We start from the raw sequence: 22,399 nt of genomic DNA, 5'->3' as shown, positions 1-22,399 counted from the left end.
TATCATTCGTCTGTTGCTAGTAGCATGTACTCCCTCAGGTGAGCGAAGCTAACGGGACATTTCCAATAGAACAAGAGGGAACGCGAAGGATCCTGTCCTCTGATGCTCTTCATCATCTTCCTAGGACCACTTGGAGCAGCAGAGCAGATCCTCATTGAGTGATGGATGCGAGTAGCAGGGCGGAAAATCAACGTGTCTCGATGTACGGAAAATTCTTGAGTGTATTCAGTATGATGTGATGGGAAGGAGGTGAACAGTCTATTTGGGAATGCCAGAAGTTCCGGGTAAGTCCTCCAACGCGAAGGCACGCTGTATGCGGGGATGTGCCAGGACGGGTGCTGCTCTCTCAGGCTTTTCCTAAGCACTGTCTGCCTGGGTAGAGTGAGGCTCACAAGGAATATCATTCGTCGTGGCCTTCGGACCTGTTCTAGTGTTAGAGACGCAGGTGTCTTTGAGCTGCTTGCCATGGCGTGGCAAGGGCCCGGGGAGCGACCAGGATCCCTTGCATTTTGTGGATGAATTCGGTGCTTGAATATTCCTAATAGTGTGGCTAGCTGCAGTTTAGTAAAAGTAAACACAGTTCCCATCAGGAAAAGTGATAAAGGGACGAAGATTTTCCCATGGTACCCTCGTGTTTCTGCCAGTACTCATAGAACCGGTGAGGAGATGTCAGTGAGTTGGAATGCAGGTCTGAGGGCAGTGGGTTAGCACTGTCTATATCTCTCGATACATCTTGGGTACAGTCATCAAGGTGTGGTCGGCACAGAGAAGCAAACTTCTATACAGATTGGAAATGAGACTCAGCAGGTCCCCGAACTTGAGGCCGTGTTGTGTGCAGTGCCCATCCCAGAACGGTGCCGTTTACTAGACTAGGGATACATGGGTCCTTTCTGGGTCGAGTACTGTGCAACTGGAGTATGGGTTGTGGTGCCTCTGGATGGGCAATGGGCTTGCGGCTGGAGGTGGTCATCCTCCGCGAAGTCACGAAGGCTGTGGAAGCCACATAGATCTCAAGCGCATCTTGGTGATTTACCTGTTCCATCCTGAAAAACGTGAACATGTATAAAGTGAATAAGGTAGAGATAATTGCTCATACAGTAGCAGATAACAGAAAGCAAGATCATTTTCCTTGTGTTCACATAATTCTCCAAATATGCATAGAGCAGCTGAGGAGATCCCCATGGTGGAGAGATGCAAGTCGGAGGAGAGTGGGTCGAGATATTGTGAATGGGTACGTGTCAAGCCCGGGTACAGTCATCAGGCTGTGATGGATAGAAGTAAGAAAGGTACATGTGTGATTGAGAGGGAGGTAGGGCCTGTCCTCCACCTTGAAGCTGTGCTGTGTGCGGTGCCCTGCCCGGACAGGTACTGTTCCCTTATAGTACTAGTTTACATGCTGTCTAGGTAGAGTAAGGTGCACAAGAACATCCTTGGTGGTGGCCTATGGAACAGTGACGGGGGTGGATTTGCAGATGTCATTGACATCGATGCGTTGATATCCTAATGACTCTGGAAGCCATTTGTGTTTCTGAAATCCTCAGGATGAATTAGGTAGTCTTTTCCTTACAAAGTGAACAGAAAGAGGTTGCAGGAAGGGCATCATTCCTATGAAAAGAGGCGAGACGTACAATCTGCGTCTTTCTCGTGGGGTCCTGATACTTCTTAGTTAGGTATAGAGCGGGGTGGAGGTGGGTGCAGATATACACTGAGGGAGAGATGCTGGTTGGAAGGCAGCGGTTTGATATTTTCCAGGGGTCTGGATATATCGTTGGTGCAGCCAATAAGATTTGATTGGGAGACAGATGAAAGCTAGTCGCGAGAGTGGGAAGGGCACAGGGGAGATCCTTCACCGAGAGCCCGGCTGTGTGCGGTGCCCTACCGGGACAGGTGCTGATTACTTGTATTTTGGGTCATAAGCTCCTGGCCAGGTAGAGTAACGCTCAACAAGGACAACTTTGAAGCTGGCCTTTGAACGGGTGGTAGTGGTGGAGCTGCCGTTGACTTGAGCGGGCTGCCGTGAAGTCATGAGGACTATGGCAGCCCCGTGATCTCGGTAAGACTCATGGCGATATCATTCGTCTGTTGCTAGTAGCATGTACTCCCTCAGGTGAGCGAAGCTAACGGGACATTTCCAATAGAACAAGAGGGAACGCGAAGGATCCTGTCCTCTGATGCTCTTCATCATCTTCCTAGGACCACTTGGAGCAGCAGAGCAGATCCTCATTGAGTGATGGATGCGAGTAGCAGGGCGGAAAATCAACGTGTCTCGATGTACGGAAAATTCTTGAGTGTATTCAGTATGATGTGATGGGAAGGAGGTGAACAGTCTATTTGGGAATGCCAGAAGTTCCGGGTAAGTCCTCCAACGCGAAGGCACGCTGTATGCGGGGATGTGCCAGGACGGGTGCTGCTCTCTCAGGCTTTTCCTAAGCACTGTCTGCCTGGGTAGAGTGAGGCTCACAAGGAATATCATTCGTCGTGGCCTTCGGACCTGTTCTAGTGTTAGAGACGCAGGTGTCTTTGAGCTGCTTGCCATGGCGTGGCAAGGGCCCGGGGAGCGACCTGGATCCCTTGCATTTTGTGGATGAATTCGGTGCTTGAATATTCCTAATAGTGTGGCTAGCTGCAGTTTAGTAAAAGTAAACACAGTTCCCATCAGGAAAAGTGATAAAGGGACGAAGATTTTCCCATGGTACCCTCGTGTTTCTGCCAGTACTCATAGAACCGGTGAGGAGATGTCAGTGAGTTGGAATGCAGGTCTGAGGGCAGTGGGTTAGCACTGTCTATATCTCTCGATACATCTTGGGTACAGTCATCAAGGTGTGGTCGGCACAGAGAAGCAAACTTCTATACAGATTGGAAATGAGACTCAGCAGGTCCCCGAACTTGAGGCCGTGTTGTGTGCAGTGCCCATCCCAGAACGGTGCCGTTTACTAGACTAGGGATACATGGGTCCTTTCTGGGTCGAGTACTGTGCAACTGGAGTATGGGTTGTGGTGCCTCTGGATGGGCAATGGGCTTGCGGCTGGAGGTGGTCATCCTCCGCGAAGTCACGAAGGCTGTGGAAGCCACATAGATCTCAAGCGCATCTTGGTGATTTACCTGTTCCATCCTGAAAAACGTGAGCATGTATAAAGTGAATAAGGTAGAGATAATTGCTCATACAGTAGCAGATAACAGAAAGCAAGACCATTTTTCCTGTGTTCACATAATTCTCCAAATATGCATAGGGCAGCTGAGGAGATCCCCACGGTGGAGAGATGCAAGTCGGAGGAGAGTGGGTCGAGATATTTTGAATGGGTATGGGTCAAGCCCGGGTACAGTCACCAGACTGTGTTGGATAGAAGTAAGAAAGATACATGTGTGATTGAGAGGGAGGTAGGGCCGGTCCTCCACCTTGAAGCTGTGCTGTGTGCAGTGCCCTGCCCGGACAGGTACTGTTCACTTATAGTAGTAGTGAACAGTGCTGTCTAGGTAAAGTAAGGTGCACAAGAACATCCTTGGTGGTGGCCTACGGAACAGTGACGGGGGTGGATTTGCAGATGTCATTGACTTGGATGCCTTGATATCCTAATGACCCTGGGAGCCATGTGTGTTTCTAGAATCCTCAGGATGAATTAGGTATTGTTTTCCTCACACAGTGAACAGAAAGATGTTGCAGGAAGGGAATCATTCCTATGAAAAGAGGAGAGACGTACAATCTGCGTTTTTCTCGTGGGGTCCTGATACTTCTCAGTTCGGTAGAGAGTGGGGTGGAGGTGGGTGCGGATATACACTGAGGGAGAGATGCTGATTGGAAGGCAGCGGTTTGATATCTTCCAGGGGTCTGGATATATCGTTGGTTCAGCCAGTAGGATTTGATTGGGAGACTGATGAAAGCTAGTCACGGGAGTGGGAAGGGGACAGGGGAGATCCTTCACCGAGAGCCCGGATGTGTGCGGTGCCCTACATGGACAGGTGCTGATTACTTGTATTTTGGGTCATCAGTTCCTGGCCAGGTAGTGTAACGCTCAACAAGGACAACTTTTAAGCTGGCCTTTGAATGGGTAGTAGTGGTGGAGCTGCAGTTGACTTGAGCGGGCTGCCGTGAAGTCAGGAGGACTATGGCAGACCCGTGATCATGGTAAGACTCATGGCGATTTCATTCGTCTGTTTCTAGCAGGGTGTACTCCCACAGGTGAGGGAACCTAACGGGACTTTTCCAATAGAACAAGAGGGAACGCGAAGGATCCTGTCCTCTGATGCTCTTCATCATCTTCCTAGGACAACTTGGAGCAGCAGAGCAGATCCTCACTGAGTGATGGATGCGAGTAGCAGGCCAGAAAATCAACATGTCTCGATGTACAGAAAATTCTTGAATGTATTCGGTATGATGTGATGGGAAGGAGGTGAACGGTCTATTTGGAAGTGCCAGAAGTTCCGGGTAAGTCCTCCAATGTGAAGGGACGCTGTATGCGGGGACGAGCTGAGATGGGTGCTGCTCTCTCAGGCTTTTCCTAAGCACTGTCTGCCTGGGTAGAGTGAGGCTCACAAGGAATATCATTTGTCGTGGCCTTCGGACCTGTTCTAGTGTTAGAGACGCACGTGTCGTTGAGGTGCTTGCCATGGCGTGGTGAGGGCCCGGGGTGTGACCAGGATCCCTGGCATTTTATGGAGGAATCCAGTGCTTGAATATTCCTAATAGTGTGGGCAGGTGCAGTTTACTAAAAGTAAACACAGTTCCCATCAGGAAAAGTGATAAAGGGACGAAGATTTTCCCATGGTGTCCTCGTCTTTCTGCCCGTACTCATAGAACCGGTGAGGAGATGTCAGTGAGTTGGAATGCACGTCTGAGGGCAGTGGGTTAGCACTGTCTATATCTCTGGATACATCTTGGGTACAGTCATCAAGGTGTGGTCGGCACAGAGAAGCAAACTTCTGTACAGATTGGAAATGAGACTCAGCAGGTCCCCCAACTTGAGGCCATGCTGTGTGCAGTGCCCATCCCAGAACGGTGCCGTTTACTAGACTAGGGATACATGGGGCCTTTCTGGGTCGAGTACTGTGCAACTGGAGTATTGGTTGTGGTGCCTCTGGATGGGCCTTGGGCTTGGGGCTGCAGGTGGTCATCCTCCACGAAGTCACGAAGACTGTGGAAGCCACATAGATCTCAAGCGCATCTTGATGATTTACCTGTTCCATCCTGAAAAACGTCAACATGTATAAAGTGAATAAGGTAAAGTTAATTGCTCATAGAGTAGCAGATAACAGGAAGCAAGATCATTTTCCTTGTGTTCACATAATTCTCCAAATATGCATAGAACAGCTGAGGAGATCCCCATGGTGGAGAGATGCAAGTCGGAGGAGAGTGGGTCGAGATATTGTGAATGGGTACGTGTCAAGCCCGGGTACAGTCATCAGGCTGTGATGGATAGAAGTAAGAAAGGTACATGTGTGACTGAGAGGGAGGTAGGGCCTGTCCTCCACCTTGAAGCTGTGCTGTGTGCGGTGCCCTGCCCAGACAGGTACTGTTCACTTATAGTACTAGTTTACATGCTGTCTAGGTAGAGTAAGGTGCACAAGAACATCCTTGGTGGTGGCCTATGGAACAGTGACGGGGGTGGATTTGCAGATGTCATTGACATCGATGCGTTGATATCCTAATGACTCTGGAAGCCATTTGTGTTTCTGAAATCCTCAGGATGAATTAGGTAGTCTTTTCCTTACAAAGTGAACAGAAAGAGGTTGCAGGAAGGGCATCATTCCTATGAAAAGAGGCGAGACGTACAATCTGCGTCTTTCTCGTGGGGTCCTGATACTTCTTAGTTAGGTATAGAGCGGGGTGGAGGTGGGTGCAGATATACACTGAGGGAGAGATGCTGGTTGGAAGGCAGCGGTTTGATATTTTCCAGGGGTCTGGATATATCGTTGGTGCAGCCAATAAGATTTGATTGGGAGACAGATGAAAGCTAGTCGCGAGAGTGGGAAGGGCACAGGGGAGATCCTTCACCGAGAGCCCGGCTGTGTGCGGTGCCCTACCGGGACAGGTGCTGATTACTTGTATTTTGGGTCATAAGCTCCTGGCCAGGTAGAGTAACGCTCAACAAGGACAACTTTGAAGCTGGCCTTTGAACGGGTGGTAGTGGTGGAGCTGCCGTTGACTTGAGCGGGCTGCCGTGAAGTCATGAGGACTATGGCAGCCCCGTGATCTCGGTAAGACTCATGGCGATATCATTCGTCTGTTGCTAGTAGCATGTACTCCCTCAGGTGAGCGAAGCTAACGGGACATTTCCAATAGAACAAGAGGGAATGCGAAGGATCCTGTCCTCTGATGCTCTTCATCATCTTCCTAGGACCACTTGGAGCAGCAGAGCAGATCCTCATTGAGTGATGGATGCGAGTAGCAGGGCGGAAAATCAACGTGTCTCGATGTACGGAAAATTCTTGAGTGTATTCAGTATGATGTGATGGGAAGGAGGTGAACAGTCTATTTGGGAATGCCAGAAGTTCCGGGTAAGTCCTCCAACGCGAAGGCACGCTGTATGCGGGGATGTGCCAGGACGGGTGCTGCTCTCTCAGGCTTTTCCTAAGCACTGTCTGCCTGGGTAGAGTGAGGCTCACAAGGAATATCATTCGTCGTGGCCTTCGGACCTGTTCTAGTGTTAGAGACGCAGGTGTCTTTGAGCTGCTTGCCATGGCGTGGCAAGGGCCCGGGGAGCGACCAGGATCCCTTGCATTTTGTGGATGAATTCGGTGCTTGAATATTCCTAATAGTGTGGCTAGCTGCAGTTTAGTAAAAGTAAACACAGTTCCCATCAGGAAAAGTGATAAAGGGACGAAGATTTTCCCATGGTACCCTCGTGTTTCTGCCAGTACTCATAGAACCGGTGAGGAGATGTCAGTGAGTTGGAATGCAGGTCTGAGGGCAGTGGGTTAGCACTGTCTATATCTCTCGATACATCTTGGGTACAGTCATCAAGGTGTGGTCGGCACAGAGAAGCAAACTTCTATACAGATTGGAAATGAGACTCAGCAGGTCCCCGAACTTGAGGCCGTGTTGTGTGCAGTGCCCATCCCAGAACGGTGCCGTTTACTAGACTAGGGATACATGGGTCCTTTCTGGGTCGAGTACTGTGCAACTGGAGTATGGGTTGTGGTGCCTCTGGATGGGCAATGGGCTTGCGGCTGGAGGTGGTCATCCTCCGCGAAGTCACGAAGGCTGTGGAAGCCACATAGATCTCAAGCGCATCTTGGTGATTTACCTGTTCCATCCTGAAAAACGTGAACATGTATAAAGTGAATAAGGTAGAGTTAATTGCTCATACAGTAGCAGATAACAGAAAGCAAGATCATTTTTCCTGTGTTCACATAATTCTCCAAATATGCATAGGGCAGCTGAGGAGATCCCCACGGTGGAGAGATGCAAGTCGGAGGAGAGTGGGTCGAGATATTTTGAATGGGTATGGGTCAAGCCCGGGTACAGTCACCAGACTGTGTTGGATAGAAGTAAGAAAGATACATGTGTGATTGAGAGGGAGGTAGGGCCGGTCCTCCACCTTGAAGCTGTGCTGTGTGCAGTGCCCTGCCCGGACAGGTACTGTTCACTTATAGTAGTAGTGAACAGTGCTGTCTAGGTAAAGTAAGGTGCACAAGAACATCCTTGGTGGTGGCCTACGGAACAGTGACGGGGGTGGATTTGCAGATGTCATTGACTTGGATGCCTTGATATCCTAATGACCCTGGGAGCCATGTGTGTTTCTAGAATCCTCAGGATGAATTAGGTATTGTTTTCCTCACACAGTGAACAGAAAGATGTTGCAGGAAGGGAATCATTCCTATGAAAAGAGGAGAGACGTACAATCTGCGATTTTCTCGTGGGGTCCTGATACTTCGCAGTTCGGTAGAGAGTGGGGTGGAGGTGGGTGCGGATATACACTGAGGGAGAGATGCTGATTGGAAGGCAGCGGTTTGATATCTTCCAGGGGTCTGGATATATCGTTGGTTCAGCCAGTAGGATTTGATTGGGAGACTGATGAAAGCTAGTCACAAGAGTGGGAAGGGGACAGGGGAGATCCTTCACCGAGAGCCCGGATGTGTGCGGTGCCCTACATGGACAGGTGCTGATTACTTGTATTTTGGGTCATCAGTTCCTGGCCAGGTAGTGTAACGCTCAACAAGGACAACTTTTAAGCTGGCCTTTGAACGGGTAGTAGTGGTGGAGCTACAGTTGACTTGAGCGGGCTGCCGTGAAGTCAGGAGGACTATGGCAGACCCGTGATCATGGTAAGACTCATGGCGATTTCATTCGTCTGTTTCTAGCAGCGTGTACTCCCACAGGTGAGGGAACCTAACGGGACTTTTCCAATAGAACAAGAGGGAACGCGAAGGATCCTGTCCTATGATGCTCTTCATCATCTTCCTAGGACAACTTGGAGCAGCAGAGCAGATCCTCACTGAGTGATGGATGCGAGTAGCAGGCCAGAAAATCAACATGTCTCGATGTACAGAAAATTCTTGAATGTATTCGGTATGATGTGATGGGAAGGAGGTGAACGGTCTATTTGGAAGTGCCAGAAGTTCCGGGTAAGTCCTCCAATGTGAAGGGACGCTGTATGCGGGGACGAGCTGAGATGGGTGCTGCTCTCTCAGGCTTTTCCTAAGCACTGTCTGCCTGGGTAGAGTGAGGCTCACAAGGAATATCATTTGTCGTGGCCTTCGGACCTGTTCTAGTGTTAGAGACGCACGTGTCATTGAGGTGCTTGCCATGGCGTGGTGAGGGCCCGGGGTGTGACCAGGATCCCTGGCATTTTATGGAGGAATCCAGTGCTTGAATATTCCTAATAGTGTGGGCAGGTGCAGTTTACTAAAAGTAAACACAGTTCCCATCAGGAAAAGTGATAAAGGGACGAAGATTTTCCCATGGTGTCCTCGTCTTTCTGCCCGTACTCATAGAACCGGTGAGGAGATGTCAGTGAGTTGGAATGCACATCTGAGGGCAGTGGGTTAGCACTGTCTATATCTCTGGATACATCTTGGGTACAGTCATCAAGGTGTGGTCGGCACAGAGAAGCAAACTTCTGTACAGATTGGAAATGAGACTCAGCAGGTCCCCCAACTTGAGGCCATGCTGTGTGCAGTGCCCATCCCAGAACGGTGCCGTTTACTAGACTAGGGATACATGGGGCCTTTCTGGGTCGAGTACTGTGCAACTGGAGTATTGGTTGTGGTGCCTCTGGATGGGCCTTGGGCTTGGGGCTGCAGGTGGTCATCCTCCACGAAGTCACGAAGACTGTGGAAGCCACATAGATCTCAAGCGCATCTTGATGATTTACCTGTTCCATCCTGAAAAACGTCAACATGTATAAAGTGAATAAGGTAAAGTTAATTGCTCATAGAGTAGCAGATAACAGGAAGCAAGATCATTTTCCTTGTGTTCACATAATTCTCCAAATATGCATAGAGCAGCTGAGGAGATCCCCATGGTGGAGAGATGCAAGTCGGAGGAGAGTGGGTCGAGATATTGTGAATGGGTACGTGTCAAGCCCGGGTACAGTCATCAGGCTGTGATGGATAGAAGTAAGAAAGGTACATGTGTGATTGAGAGGGAGGTAGGGCCTGTCCTCCACCTTGAAGCTGTGCTGTGTGCGGTGCCCTGCCCGGACAGGTACTGTTCACTTATAGTACTAGTTTACATGCTGTCTAGGTAGAGTAAGGTGCACAAGAACATCCTTGGTGGTGGCCTATGGAACAGTGACGGGGGTGGATTTGCAGATGTCATTGACATCGATGCGTTGATATCCTAATGACTCTGGAAGCCATTTGTGTTTCTGAAATCCTCAGGATGAATTAGGTAGTCTTTTCCTTACAAAGTGAACAGAAAGAGGTTGCAGGAAGGGCATCATTCCTATGAAAAGAGGCGAGACGTACAATCTGCGTCTTTCTCGTGGGGTCCTGATACTTCTTAGTTAGGTATAGAGCGGGGTGGAGGTGGGTGCAGATATACACTGAGGGAGAGATGCTGGTTGGAAGGCAGCGGTTTGATATTTTCCAGGGGTCTGGATATATCGTTGGTGCAGCCAATAAGATTTGATTGGGAGACAGATGAAAGCTAGTCGCGAGAGTGGGAAGGGCACAGGGGAGATCCTTCACCGAGAGCCCGGCTGTGTGCGGTGCCCTACCGGGACAGGTGCTGATTACTTGTATTTTGGGTCATAAGCTCCTGGCCAGGTAGAGTAACGCTCAACAAGGACAACTTTGAAGCTGGCCTTTGAACGGGTGGTAGTGGTGGAGCTGCCGTTGACTTGAGCGGGCTGCCGTGAAGTCATGAGGACTATGGCAGCCCCGTGATCTCGGTAAGACTCATGGCGATATCATTCGTCTGTTGCTAGTAGCATGTACTCCCTCAGGTGAGCGAAGCTAACGGGACATTTCCAATAGAACAAGAGGGAACGCGAAGGATCCTGTCCTCTGATGCTCTTCATCATCTTCCTAGGACCACTTGGAGCAGCAGAGCAGATCCTCATTGAGTGATGGATGCGAGTAGCAGGGCGGAAAATCAACGTGTCTCGATGTACGGAAAATTCTTGAGTGTATTCAGTATGATGTGATGGGAAGGAGGTGAACAGTCTATTTGGGAATGCCAGAAGTTCCGGGTAAGTCCTCCAACGCGAAGGCACGCTGTATGCGGGGATGTGCCAGGACGGGTGCTGCTCTCTCAGGCTTTTCCTAAGCACTGTCTGCCTGGGTAGAGTGAGGCTCACAAGGAATATCATTCGTCGTGGCCTTCGGACCTGTTCTAGTGTTAGAGACGCAGGTGTCTTTGAGCTGCTTGCCATGGCGTGGCAAGGGCCCGGGGAGCGACCAGGATCCCTTGCATTTTGTGGATGAATTCGGTGCTTGAATATTCCTAATAGTGTGGCTAGCTGCAGTTTAGTAAAAGTAAACACAGTTCCCATCAGGAGAAGTGATAAAGGGACGAAGATTTTCCCATGGTACCCTCGTGTTTCTGCCAGTACTCATAGAACCGGTGAGGAGATGTCAGTGAGTTGGAATGCAGGTCTGAGGGCAGTGGGTTAGCACTGTCTATATCTCTCGATACATCTTGGGTACAGTCATCAAGGTGTGGTCGGCACAGAGAAGCAAACTTCTATACAGATTGGAAATGAGACTCAGCAGGTCCCCGAACTTGAGGCCGTGTTGTGTGCAGTGCCCATCCCAGAACGGTGCCGTTTACTAGACTAGGGATACATGGGTCCTTTCTGGGTCGAGTACTGTGCAACTGGAGTATGGGTTGTGGTGCCTCTGGATGGGCAATGGGCTTGCGGCTGGAGGTGGTCATCCTCCGCGAAGTCACGAAGGCTGTGGAAGCCACATAGATCTCAAGCGCATCTTGGTGATTTACCTGTTCCATCCTGAAAAACGTGAACATGTATAAAGTGAATAAGGTAGAGATAATTGCTCATACAGTAGCAGATAACAGAAAGCAAGATCATTTTTCCTGTGTTCACATAATTCTCCAAATATGCATAGGGCAGCTGAGGAGATCCCCACGGTGGAGAGATGCAAGTCGGAGGAGAGTGGGTCGAGATATTTTGAATGGGTATGGGTCAAGCCCGGGTACAGTCACCAGACTGTGTTGGATAGAAGTAAGAAAGATACATGTGTGATTGAGAGGGAGGTAGGGCCGGTCCTCCACCTTGAAGCTGTGCTGTGTGCAGTGCCCTGCCCGGACAGGTACTGTTCACTTATAGTAGTAGTGAACAGTGCTGTCTAGGTAAAGTAAGGTGCACAAGAACATCCTTGGTGGTGGCCTACGGAACAGTGACGGGGGTGGATTTGCAGATGTCATTGACTTGGATGCCTTGATATCCTAATGACCCTGGGAGCCATGTGTGTTTCTAGAATCCTCAGGATGAATTAGGTATTGTTTTCCTCACACAGTGAACAGAAAGATGTTGCAGGAAGGGAATCATTCCTATGAAAAGAGGAGAGACGTACAATCTGCGTTTTTCTCGTGGGGTCCTGATACTTCTCAGTTCGGTAGAGAGTGGGGTGGAGGTGGGTGCGGATATACACTGAGGGAGAGATGCTGATTGGAAGGCAGCGGTTTGATATCTTCCAGGGGTCTGGATATATCGTTGGTTCAGCCAGTAGGATTTGATTGGGAGACTGATGAAAGCTAGTCACGGGAGTGGGAAGGGGACAGGGGAGATCCTTCACCGAGAGCCCGGATGTGTGCGGTGCCCTACATGGACAGGTGCTGATTACTTGTATTTTGGGTCATCAGTTCCTGGCCAGGTAGTGTAACGCTCAACAAGGACAACTTTTAAGCTGGCCTTTGAATGGGTAGTAGTGGTGGAGCTGCAGTTGACTTGAGCGGGCTGCCGTGAAGTCAGGAGGACTATGGCAGACCCGTGATCATGGTAAGACTCATGGCGATTTCATTCGTCTGTTTCTAGCAGCGTGTACTCCCACAGGTGAGGGAACCTAACGGGACTTTTCCAATAGAACAAGAGGGAACGCGAAGGATCCTGTCCTCTGATGCTCTTCATCATCTTCCTAGGACAACTTGGAGCAGCAGAGCAGATCCTCACTGAGTGATGGATGCGAGTAGCAGGCCAGAAAATCAACATGTCTCGATGTACAGAAAATTCTTGAATGTATTCGGTATGATGTGATGGGAAGGAGGTGAACGGTCTATTTGGAAGTGCCAGAAGTTCCGGGTAAGTCCTCCAATGTGAAGGGACGCTGTATGCGGGGACGAGCTGAGATGGGTGCTGCTCTCTCAGGCTTTTCCTAAGCACTGTCTGCCTGGGTAGAGTGAGGCTCACAAGGAATATCATTTGTCATGGCCTTCGGACCTGTTCTAGTGTTAGAGACGCACGTGTCATTGAGGTGCTTGCCATGGCGTGGTGAGGGCCCGGGGTGTGACCAGGATCCCTGGCATTTTATGGAGGAATCCAGTGCTTGAATATTCCTAATAGTGTGGGCAGGTGCAGTTTACTAAAAGTAAACACAGTTCCCATCAGGAAAAGTGATAAAGGGACGAAGATTTTCCCATGGTGTCCTCGTCTTTCTGCCCGTACTCATAGAACCGGTGAGGAGATGTCAGTGAGTTGGAATGCACGTCTGAGGGCAGTGGGTTAGCACTGTCTATATCTCTGGATACATCTTGGGTACAGTCATCAAGGTGTGGTCGGCACAGAGAAGCAAACTTCTGTACAGATTGGAAATGAGACTCAGCAGGTCCCCCAACTTGAGGCCATGCTGTGTGCAGTGCCCATCCCAGAACGGTGCCGTTTACTAGACTAGGGATACATGGGGCCTTTCTGGGTCGAGTACTGTGCAACTGGAGTATTGGTTGTGGTGCCTCTGGATGGGCCTTGGGCTTGGGGCTGCAGGTGGTCATCCTCCACGAAGTCACGAAGACTGTGGAAGCCACATAGATCTCAAGCGCATCTTGATGATTTACCTGTTCCATCCTGAAAAACGTCAACATGTATAAAGTGAATAAGGTAAAGTTAATTGCTCATAGAGTAGCAGATAACAGGAAGCAAGATCATTTTCCTTGTGTTCACATAATTCTCCAAATATGCATAGAGCAGCTGAGGAGATCCCCATGGTGGAGAGATGCAAGTCGGAGGAGAGTGGGTCGAGATATTGTGAATGGGTACGTGTCAAGCCCGGGTACAGTCATCAGGCTGTGATGGATAGAAGTAAGAAAGGTACATGTGTGACTGAGAGGGAGGTAGGGCCTGTCCTCCACCTTGAAGCTGTGCTGTGTGCGGTGCCCTGCCCAGACAGGTACTGTTCACTTATAGTACTAGTTTACATGCTGTCTAGGTAGAGTAAGGTGCACAAGAACATCCTTGGTGGTGGCCTATGGAACAGTGACGGGGGTGGATTTGCAGATGTCATTGACATCGATGCGTTGATATCCTAATGACTCTGGAAGCCATTTGTGTTTCTGAAATCCTCAGGATGAATTAGGTAGTCTTTTCCTTACAAAGTGAACAGAAAGAGGTTGCAGGAAGGGCATCATTCCTATGAAAAGAGGCGAGACGTACAATCTGCGTCTTTCTCGTGGGGTCCTGATACTTCTTAGTTAGGTATAGAGCGGGGTGGAGGTGGGTGCAGATATACACTGAGGGAGAGATGCTGGTTGGAAGGCAGCGGTTTGATATTTTCCAGGGGTCTGGATATATCGTTGGTGCAGCCAATAAGATTTGATTGGGAGACAGATGAAAGCTAGTCGCGAGAGTGGGAAGGGCACAGGGGAGATCCTTCACCGAGAGCCCGGCTGTGTGCGGTGCCCTACCGGGACAGGTGCTGATTACTTGTATTTTGGGTCATAAGCTCCTGGCCAGGTAGAGTAACGCTCAACAAGGACAACTTTGAAGCTGGCCTTTGAACGGGTGGTAGTGGTGGAGCTGCCGTTGACTTGAGCGGGCTGCCGTGAAGTCATGAGGACTATGGCAGCCCCGTGATCTCGGTAAGACTCATGGCGATATCATTCGTCTGTTGCTAGTAGCATGTACTCCCTCAGGTGAGCGAAGCTAACGGGACATTTCCAATAGAACAAGAGGGAACGCGAAGGATCCTGTCCTCTGATGCTCTTCATCATCTTCCTAGGACCACTTGGAGCAGCAGAGCAGATCCTCATTGAGTGATGGATGCGAGTAGCAGGGCGGAAAATCAACGTGTCTCGATGTACGGAAAATTCTTGAGTGTATTCAGTATGATGTGATGGGAAGGAGGTGAACAGTCTATTTGGGAATGCCAGAAGTTCCGGGTAAGTCCTCCAACGCGAAGGCACGCTGTATGCGGGGATGTGCCAGGACGGGTGCTGCTCTCTCAGGCTTTTCCTAAGCACTGTCTGCCTGGGTAGAGTGAGGCTCACAAGGAATATCATTCGTCGTGGCCTTCGGACCTGTTCTAGTGTTAGAGACGCAGGTGTCTTTGAGCTGCTTGCCATGGCGTGGCAAGGGCCCGGGGAGCGACCAGGATCCCTTGCATTTTGTGGATGAATTCGGTGCTTGAATATTCCTAATAGTGTGGCTAGCTGCAGTTTAGTAAAAGTAAACACAGTTCCCATCAGGAGAAGTGATAAAGGGACGAAGATTTTCCCATGGTACCCTCGTGTTTCTGCCAGTACTCATAGAACCGGTGAGGAGATGTCAGTGAGTTGGAATGCAGGTCTGAGGGCAGTGGGTTAGCACTGTCTATATCTCTCGATACATCTTGGGTACAGTCATCAAGGTGTGGTCGGCACAGAGAAGCAAACTTCTATACAGATTGGAAATGAGACTCAGCAGGTCCCCGAACTTGAGGCCGTGTTGTGTGCAGTGCCCATCCCAGAACGGTGCCGTTTACTAGACTAGGGATACATGGGTCCTTTCTGGGTCGAGTACTGTGCAACTGGAGTATGGGTTGTGGTGCCTCTGGATGGGCAATGGGCTTGCGGCTGGAGGTGGTCATCCTCCGCGAAGTCACGAAGGCTGTGGAAGCCACATAGATCTCAAGCGCATCTTGGTGATTTACCTGTTCCATCCTGAAAAACGTGAACATGTGTAAAGTGAATAAGGTAGAGATAATTGCTCATACAGTAGCAGATAACAGAAAGCAAGATCATTTTTCCTGTGTTCACATAATTCTCCAAATATGCATAGGGCAGCTGAGGAGATCCCCACGGTGGAGAGATGCAAGTCGGAGGAGAGTGGGTCGAGATATTTTGAATGGGTATGGGTCAAGCCCGGGTACAGTCACCAGACTGTGTTGGATAGAAGTAAGAAAGATACATGTGTGATTGAGAGGGAGGTAGGGCCGGTCCTCCACCTTGAAGCTGTGCTGTGTGCAGTGCCCTGCCCGGACAGGTACTGTTCACTTATAGTAGTAGTGAACAGTGCTGTCTAGGTAAAGTAAGGTGCACAAGAACATCCTTGGTGGTGGCCTACGGAACAGTGACGGGGGTGGATTTGCAGATGTCATTGACTTGGATGCCTTGATATCCTAATGACCCTGGGAGCCATGTGTGTTTCTAGAATCCTCAGGATGAATTAGGTATTGTTTTCCTCACACAGTGAACAGAAAGATGTTGCAGGAAGGGAATCATTCCTATGAAAAGAGGAGAGACGTACAATCTGCGATTTTCTCGTGGGGTCCTGATACTTCTCAGTTCGGTAGAGAGTGGGGTGGAGGTGGGTGCGGATATACACTGAGGGAGAGATGCTGATTGGAAGGCAGCGGTTTGATATCTTCCAGGGGTCTGGATATATCGTTGGTTCAGCCAGTAGGATTTGATTGGGAGACTGATGAAAGCTAGTCACGAGAGTGGGAAGGGGACAGGGGAGATCCTTCACCGAGAGCCCGGATGTGTGCGGTGCCCTACATGGACAGGTGCTGATTACTTGTATTTTGGGTCATCAGTTCCTGGCCAGGTAGTGTAACGCTCAACAAGGACAACTTTTAAGCTGGCCTTTGAACGGGTAGCAGTGGTGGAGCTGCAGTTGACTTGAGCGGGCTGCCGTGAAGTCAGGAGGACTATGGCAGACCCGTGATCATGGTAAGACTCATGGCGATTTCATTCGTCTGTTTCTAGCAGCGTGTACTCCCACAGGTGAGGGAACCTAACGGGACTTTTCCAATAGAACAAGAGGGAACGCGAAGGATCCTGTCCTCTGATGCTCTTCATCATCTTCCTAGGACAACTTGGAGCAGCAGAGCAGATCCTCACTGAGTGATGGATGCGAGTAGCAGGCCAGAAAATCAACATGTCTCGATGTACAGAAAATTCTTGAATGTATTCAGTATGATGTGATGGGAAGGAGGTGAACGGTCTATTTGGAAGTGCCAGAAGTTCCGGGTAAGTCCTCCAATGTGAAGGGACGCTGTATGCGGGGACGAGCTGAGATGGGTGCTGCTCTCTCAGGCTTTTCCTAAGCACTGTCTGCCTGGGTAGAGTGAGGCTCACAAGGAATATCATTTGTCGTGGCCTTCGGACCTGTTCTAGTGTTAGAGACGCACGTGTGGTTGAGGTGCTTGCCATGGCGTGGTGAGGGCCCGGGGTGTGACCAGGATCCCTGGCATTTTATGGAGGAATCCAGTGCTTGAATATTCCTAATAGTGTGGGCAGGTGCAGTTTACTAAAAGTAAACACAGTTCCCATCAGGAAAAGTGATAAAGGGACGAAGATTTTCCCATGGTGTCCTCGTCTTTCTGCCCGTACTCATAGAACTGGTGAGGAGATGTCAGTGAGTTGGAATGCACGTCTGAGGGCAGTGGGTTAGCACTGTCTATATCTCTGGATACATCTTGGGTACAGTCATCAAGGTGTGGTCGGCACAGAGAAGCAAACTTCTGTACAGATTGGAAATGAGACTCAGCATGTTCCCCAACTTGAGGCCGTGCTGTGTGCAGTGCCCATCCCAGAACGGTGCCGTTTACTAGACTAGGGATACATGGGGCCTTTCTGGGTCGAGTACTGTGCAACTGGAGTATTGGTTGTGGTGCCTCTGGATGGGCCTTGGGTTTGGGGCTGCAGGTGGTCATCCTCCACGAAGTCACGAAGACTGTGGAAGCCACATAGATCTCAAGCGCATCTTGATGATTTACCTGTTCCATCCTGAAAAATGTCAACATGTATAAAGTGAATAAGGTAAAGTTAATTGCTCATAGAGTAGCAGATAACAGGAAGCAAGATCATTTTCCTTGTGTTCACATAATTCTCCAAATATGCATAGAGCAACTGAGGAGATCCCCATGGTGGAGAGATGCAAGTCGGAGGAGAGTGGGTCGAGATATTTTGAATGGGTACGTGTCAAGCCCGGGTACAGTCATCAGGCTGTGATGGATAGAAGTAAGAAAGGTACATGTGTGATTGAGAGGGAGGTAGGGCCTGTCCTCCACCTTGAAGCTGTGCTGTGTGCGGTGCCCTGCCCGGACAGGTACTTTTAACTTATAGTACTAGTTTACAGTGCTGTCTAGGTAGAGTAAGGTGCACAAGAACATCCTTGGTGGTGGCCTATATGGAACAGTGACGGGGGTGGATTTGCAGATGTCATTGACATCGATGCGTTGATATCCTAATGACTCTGGAAGCCATTTGTGTTTCTGAAATCCTCAGGATGAATTAGGTAGTCTTTTCCTTTCAAAGTGAACAGAAAGAGGTTGCAGGAAGGGCATCATTCCTATGAAAAGAGGAGAGACGTACAATCTGCGATTTTCTCGTGGGGTCCTGATACTTCTCAGTTCGGTAGAGAGTGGGGTGGAGGTGGGTGCGGATATACACTGAGGGAGAGATGCTGATTGGAAGGCAGCGGTTTGATATCTTCCAGGGGTCTGGATATATCGTTGGTTCAGCCAGTAGGATTTGATTGGGAGACTGATGAAAGCTAGTCACGGGAGTGGGAAGGGGACAGGGGAGATCCTTCACCGAGAGCCCGGATGTGTGCGGTGCCCTACATGGACAGGTGCTGATTACTTGTATTTTGGGTCATCAGTTCCTGGCCAGGTAGTGTAACGCTCAACAAGGACAACTTTTAAGCTGGCCTTTGAACGGGTAGTAGTGGTGGAGCTGCAGTTGACTTGAGCGGGCTGCCGTGAAGTCAGGAGGACTATGGCAGACCCGTGATCATGGTAAGACTCATGGCGATTTCATTCGTCTGTTTCTAGCAGCGTGTACTCCCACAGGTGAGGGAACCTAACGGGACTTTTCCAATAGAACAAGAGGGAACGCGAAGGATCCTGTCCTCTGATGCTCTTCATCATCTTCCTAGGACAACTTGGAGCAGCAGAGCAGATCCTCACTGAGTGATGGATGTGAGTAGCAGGCCAGAAAATCAACATGTCTCGATGTACAGAAAATTCTTGAATGTATTCAGTATGATGTGATGGGAAGGAGGTGAACGGTCTATTTGGAAGTGCCAGAAGTTCCGGGTAAGTCCTCCAATGTGAAGGGACGCTGTATGCGGGGACGAGCTGAGATGGGTGCTGCTCTCTCAGGCTTTTCCTAAGCACTGTCTGCCTGGGTAGAGTGAGGCTCACAAGGAATATCATTTGTCGTGGCCTTCGGACCTGTTCTAGTGTTAGAGACGCACGTGTCGCTGAGGTGCTTGCCATGGCGTGGTGAGGGCCCGGGGTGTGACCAGGATCCCTGGCATTTTATGGAGGAATCCAGTGCTTGAATATTCCTAATAGTGTGGGCAGGTGCAGTTTACTAAAAGTAAACACAGTTCCCATCAGGAAAAGTGATAAAGGGACGAAGATTTTCCCATGGTGTCCTCGTCTTTCTGCCCGTACTCATAGAACCGGTGAGGAGATGTCAGTGAGTTGGAATGCACGTCTGAGGGCAGTGGGTTAGCACTGTCTATATCTCTGGATACATCTTGGGTACAGTCATCAAGGTGTGGTCGGCACAGAGAAGCAAACTTCTGTACAGATTGGAAATGAGACTCAGCAGGTCCCCCAACTTGAGGCCGTGCTGTGTGCAGTGCCCATCCCAGAACGGTGCCGTTTACTAGACTAGGGATACATGGGGCCTTTCTGAGTCGAGTACTGTGCAACTGGAGTATTGGTTGTGGTGCCTCTGGATGGGCCTTGGGCTTGGGGCTGCAGGTGGTTATCCTCCACGAAGTCACGAAGACTGTGGAAGCCACACAGGTCTCAAGCGCATCTTGATGATTTACCTGTTCCATCCTGAAAAACGTGAGCATGTATAAAGTGAATAAGGTAAAGTTAATTGCTCATACAGTAGCAGATAACAGGAAGCAAGATCATTTTCCTTGTGTTCACATAATTCTCCAAATATGCATAGAGCAGCTGAGGAGATCCCCATGGTGGAGAGATGCAAGTCGGAGGAGAGTGGGTCGAGATATTGTGAATGGGTACGTGTCAAGCCCGGGTACAGTCATCAGGCTGTGATGGATAGAAGTAAGAAAGGTACATGTGTGATTGAGAGGGAGGTAGGGCCTGTCCTCCACCTTGAAGCTGTGCTGTGTGCGGTGCCCTGCCCGGACAGGTACTGTTCACTTATAGTACTAGTTTACATGCTGTCTAGGTAGAGTAAGGTGCACAAGAACATCCTTGGTGGTGGCCTATGGAACAGTGACGGGGGTGGATTTGCAGATGTCATTGACATCGATGCGTTGATATCCTAATGACTCTGGAAGCCATTTGTGTTTCTGAAATCCTCAGGATGAATTAGGTAGTCTTTTCCTTACAAAGTGAACAGAAAGAGGTTGCAGGAAGGGCATCATTCCTATGAAAAGAGGCGAGACGTACAATCTGCATCTTTCTCGTGGGGTCCTGATACTTCTTAGTTAGGTATAGAGCGGGGTGGAGGTGGGTGCAGATATACACTGAGGGAGAGATGCTGGTTGGAAGGCAGCGGTTTGATATTTTCCAGGGGTCTGGATATATCGTTGGTGCAGCCAATAAGATTTGATTGGGAGACAGATGAAAGCTAGTCGCGAGAGTGGGAAGGGCACAGGGGAGATCCTTCACCGAGAGCCCGGCTGTGTGTGGTGCCCTACCGGGACAGGTGCTGATTACTTGTATTTTGGGTCATAAGCTCCTGGCCAGGTAGAGTAACGCTCAACAAGGACAACTTTGAAGCTGGCCTTTGAACGGGTGGTAGTGGTGGAGCTGCCGTTGACTTGAGCGGGCTGCCGTGAAGTCATGAGGACTATGGCAGCCCCGTGATCTCGGTAAGACTCATGGTGATATCATTCGTCTGTTGCTAGTAGCATGTACTCCCTCAGGTGAGCGAAGCTAACGGGACATTTCCAATAGAACAAGAGGGAACGCGAAGGATCCTGTCCTCTGATGCTCTTCATCATCTTCCTAGGACCACTTGGAGCAGCAGAGCAGATCCTCATTGAGTGATGGATGCGAGTAGCAGGGCGGAAAATCAACGTGTCTCGATGTACGGAAAATTCTTGAGTGTATTCAGTATGATGTGATGGGAAGGAGGTGAACAGTCTATTTGGGAATGCCAGAAGTTCCGGGTAAGTCCTCCAACGCGAAGGCACGCTGTATGCGGGGATGTGCCAGGACGGGTGCTGCTCTCTCAGGCTTTTCCTAAGCACTGTCTGCCTGGGTAGAGTGAGGCTCACAAGGAATATCATTCGTCGTGGCCTTCGGACCTGTTCTAGTGTTAGAGACGCAGGTGTCTTTGAGCTGCTTGCCATGGCGTGGCAAGGGCCCGGGGAGCGACCAGGATCCCTTGCATTTTGTGGATGAATTCGGTGCTTGAATATTCCTAATAGTGTGGCTAGCTGCAGTTTAGTAAAAGTAAACACAGTTCCCATCAGGAAAAGTGATAAAGGGACGAAGATTTTCCCATGGTACCCTCGTGTTTCTGCCAGTACTCATAGAACCGGTGAGGAGATGTCAGTGAGTTGGAATGCAGGTCTGAGGGCAGTGGGTTAGCACTGTCTATATCTCTCGATACATCTTGGGTACAGTCATCAAGGTGTGGTCGGCACAGAGAAGCAAACTTCTATACAGATTGGAAATGAGACTCAGCAGGTCCCCGAACTTGAGGCCGTGTTGTGTGCAGTGCCCATCCCAGAACGGTGCCGTTTACTAGACTAGGGATACATGGGTCCTTTCTGGGTCGAGTACTGTGCAACTGGAGTATGGGTTGTGGTGCCTCTGGATGGGCAATGGGCTTGCGGCTGGAGGTGGTCATCCTCCGCGAAGTCACGAAGGCTGTGGAAGCCACATAGATCTCAAGCGCATCTTGGTGATTTACCTGTTCCATCCTGAAAAACATGAACATGTATAAAGTGAATAAGGTAGAGATAATTGCTCATACAGTAGCAGAAAACAGAAAGCAAGATCATTTTTCCTGTGTTCACATAATTCTCCAAATATGCATAGGGCAGCTGAGGAGATCCCCACGGTGGAGAGATGCAAGTCGGAGGAGAGTGGGTCGAGATATTTTGAATGGGTATGGGTCAAGCCCGGGTACAGTCACCAGACTGTGTTGGATAGAAGTAAGAAAGATACATGTGTGATTGAGAGGGAGGTAGGGCCGGTCCTCCACCTTGAAGCTGTGCTGTGTGCAGTGCCCTGCCCGGACAGGTACTGTTCACTTATAGTAGTAGTGAACAGTGCTGTCTAGGTAAAGTAAGGTGCACAAGAACATCCTTGGTGGTGGCCTACGGAACAGTGACGGGGGTGGATTTGCAGATGTCATTGACTTGGATGCCTTGATATCCTAATGACCCTGGGAGCCATGTGTGTTTCTAGAATCCTCAGGATGAATTAGGTATTGTTTTCCTCACACAGTGAACAGAAAGATGTTGCAGGAAGGGAATCATTCCTATGAAAAGAGGAGAGACGTACAATCTGCGTTTTTCTCGTGGGGTCCTGATACTTCTCAGTTCGGTAGAGAGTGGGGTGGAGGTGGGTGCGGATA

This window comes from Mesoplodon mirus (assembly GCF_964341445.2).
Source record: "Mesoplodon mirus genome assembly, chromosome: X".
NCBI classification, from domain to species: domain Eukaryota; kingdom Metazoa; phylum Chordata; class Mammalia; order Artiodactyla; family Ziphiidae; genus Mesoplodon; species Mesoplodon mirus.
Note: the sequence above shows the minus strand (reverse complement) of the source record.